General features: G+C 44.6%; 1 protein-coding gene across 2 annotated transcripts in view; it reads left to right on the forward strand.

The window, feature by feature from the left end:
- MET (MET proto-oncogene, receptor tyrosine kinase) overlaps positions 1–342 on the forward strand; it is a 127,633-nt gene extending 127,291 nt beyond the window's left edge. For both annotated transcript variants that reach the window (XM_048500644.1, XM_048500645.1), the window contains one exon: positions 1–342. This exon is cut by the window's left edge and continues 2,073 nt beyond it. The gene's annotated coding sequence lies outside the window, so the exon portion shown is untranslated.
- Positions 343–3,397: the final 3,055 nt, after the last annotated feature.

Here is a 3,397-nt window from a genome sequence, read left to right on the forward strand (position 1 = left end):
GCTGAGAGCAACACTAATTGGGGATTGCCTAAGCACAAAAAATCTGCTGTAAGCAAAGATGAAAAATTACTTTCAGAGCTAAAGTAATTTGTGATGCCAAGTTCAGATATTGTAAACCTAGGTATACAAATTTTGAGAGGGGGTGGGGAATCAAACAGTTATACTGTTCTTGAAGAAGCATTAATGTTGTGCCTGGGATACTTGTACCTAATGTGTGGTTCTTGTAGAGATTTTGATGTTTGTACATTCATATGCCCGCGAATAAGATGGATGGTACTTAACATTTATAATTGTTATGACCTAACAGACTTCTTAGTAAAAAATAAAGTATTTGTATGCCAACTGTTCGTGTTTCAAGCATGTGTATGTCTGTCTAGATAAGAGTGGAGCTCATCCTATAAAGATTTTATGTTTGTTTGGAGCGTAATTGAGTGGTTACCAGCCCTTAACATGAACAATGGAAACAGATGCTTTGCAAACTTGAAACAAAAAAAATTGACAACCTAAGAACATAAATTTACTGATTGCATGCAAATTTGTCTTCTTAATTGCAGAAGGTATCTTGTCCTCATAGAAGGGCAATGTTTTACCACTTGGGTTCACTAAGAGGTGACTCAAAATATGGCCTTTCTCTTGTACAACTTCTTGATTGAGCTGAAATATGACAACTGCTGTAGAATCTTTTTATTTTCAAATGTTGTTTTATTTATGTAGTTCTTATCTTGCTTTAATTTTATGTAGCTTTCATAGCAGTTCACAGTATATGTAAAGAGAAACGTTTTAGAAAATATACACACAGTAAAATCTCACTAAGGTCAGAAACAAATAACAGAGGAACAGAGCTGAAAAATCCCATTTCTTAATCCAGTTCTTACCCAGTGTCAAATGTTCAAGACAGAATATTGAGATTTAGAGCCAGTGGCATAGCTAGGTGGGAGGGGGAGGGGGCTAGAACCCTAAGCACCACTTCTTATAGGTGTACTTCAGGGCTGCGCCCCCCCCCCTCGCAACAGTGCCCCCATCCTTGACTTTCACATGGCAAACAGTGCAGGAGTACAGCTGAGCGGCTCACCACCCCCATTCTCTATTCGGGATTGGGTGTGGCCAACTGGGTTCACACTGGTCTCCCCAGCTCCCTATGGAGTTGGAGTAGGGCCAGCTGGATCACCCCACCCAATCTCCATGTGGCGGTTGGGGGGGGGGCAGCATTTGGGCCTGGCTGAGGCCTGCAGCTTATAGCTCAATCCACACCTGGCCTGAGTTAGGCTTAACTGAGCATGCAGAGGCTCTAGATTTATACTGTTGGCTCCACCCCCTAAGTTTCACCTGGTGATAAATCTAGAGCCAACAACCTCCCCATACTGAGTCTGAGCTTGGCTGAGGACAGATGTTTTGTCGAGCTCTAGCCTACAAATTAAAGCTGGATGCAAGCCTGGCCTCAGCTGGGCTCAAACACCTCCCCCCCGCACCTCCACATGAAGTTCATGGTGGGTCAACCTGGCTGGCCACACTCACCAACTCCACGTGGAGATTGGGGGCAGGTGAGCTCCACTCACCTGCGCCCCTGCCTTGAGTTTGGGGCTTGGGCGCAGTGGGGGAGTACAGCTGCAGGGGGACACTGTTTTATAAAGCAATGCCTCTGTTTAGAGCAGTTTATAAAATCAGTGCAGGTACTGACAGAACACAGCTAGCACCTCTTTTCTTACCAGACACAATACTTTAAATCCAAACTAAAATGAATGCTGGGAAGACTTTATCCAACTTATTCAGAGGTACTTATTTTCTGAAATGAACACATGAAGAAGACATTATACTAATGGCCAGTCTATATGAGATCTCTTCCTGATCACAAATTATTGCATATCAGCTTATTCCTATAGGATTCTACATCAATCTTTCACTAGCATACTCTTTCACTCACAAATTCTAATTAGAAAGCTGCACATACAACTGGATCCAGGTTTTGCTAGGACAGTAAAGCATAGCAGTTCTCATAGAAGCAAACATTCCTGTCTTCCATTGCGATACACCCAGTTTGGGAACACTGTGAGGGACAAAGGCCTTGCTCTTTAGCTCTGGTGTTTTGCTTCCTTTGACAGCTCACTTGGAGAGGGAAGGAGGTTGTACCATCTATTTTTCTCTTCCCTGCCAACCTCTCCTGCAGTTTGAACAGGGACAACTTTCTCTTCAGTCTGTCCAAGGGCCTTCTTTTGCTTAAGGGCTTAGCTAAAGGAGGTCACATCCCTGTATGTTGACCAATCCAAGCTCCTCCTGGGACAGAGAAGTTCTGCAGAAGAGTGGGAGGGGCCTGTGCTTGCTATGCACACTTAGCCATCACACTCACTGGAATACAGCCCTGCCTTTTCATTCAGACTTATTGTTCCCAAGCCACTATTTTTGTTGATGTTGCTGGGCCAGCCTCAATCAAGGTGGGCTGTGTGACGAATGCCCATATTAGGCATTTTGGTTTCCAGGGAGAGTCAGCCCTGAAGGGGTTAAGCCCTGCCCAGTCCTGATTGGCTGGAGGGAAATGGCCAGAAAATAAAAAGAGGCAGCTTGAGAGCTGAGGGTTCTTTTGTCATGGTTGGTTCTCTGAGTGAGATCCAAGAGCAGAGAGCAGGTCAAGTATAGATCTGTCACTGCTGGTGTTCTGACAGGAGTCAGACTGCTCTGACTCAAACTGAGGAAGATTGAGGGAGTGTGTGGAAGGCCCTGAGTCTTGGTGGAGTGTGAACCACCGCTCAGGTGCCTGGCAGATAGCCTGCCCAGACATAGAGTCTGTCCACCCCGTTCTAAACCCAGTCACCAGAAGTCCAGTCCGAAAGGGGGCATTTTAGCCCTAGCAGGGGACTGATAGGGTAGGTGGATAGTGTGTGCCAGTCCTACCAGACTTAGACTTGGGGTATATGAACAAGAAAGGGGTGTGTGGAACAGAGACCATCTAGTGTCTGTGAGATAACAACTCAAAGCAAAACCTTTTGTGTAAGGGAAGCTGAAGTAAAGTGAAACCTCTTCGTGAGAAAGCATAAGTTTTGGACCTCTTTCCAGAGAAGTGACACCTGCGTGTGATCAGTGTTGTGTAACTGTTGAATAACATCTCAAGAAATAAGTTTTCCTTCTGTAACCGACAAGCTTTTGAAACCTCTCAAATCACCTGAGAAGCCTGCATTTTAGCCATAATAAACTGTACAAGTTCTGTTTTAAGTTAACATCAGTTCCAGTCTGATTTCTCTCTGTGTGCCTAGAAAAGGTGGTATCTTGCTGGCAGCTTATAAGCTACATCCCAGTTATACTTTTTGGTGGCAGTGAACTCTAATATTTTTATTAAGGGAGATCCTCACAGCCATAAAGGAACAATTTCCTGAGGGAATATCTCCCTGTGGCTTGGCACCTTGAA

Source organism: Sphaerodactylus townsendi, linkage group LG06 (genome assembly GCF_021028975.2).
Source record: "Sphaerodactylus townsendi isolate TG3544 linkage group LG06, MPM_Stown_v2.3, whole genome shotgun sequence".
NCBI lineage: Eukaryota > Metazoa > Chordata > Lepidosauria > Squamata > Sphaerodactylidae > Sphaerodactylus > Sphaerodactylus townsendi.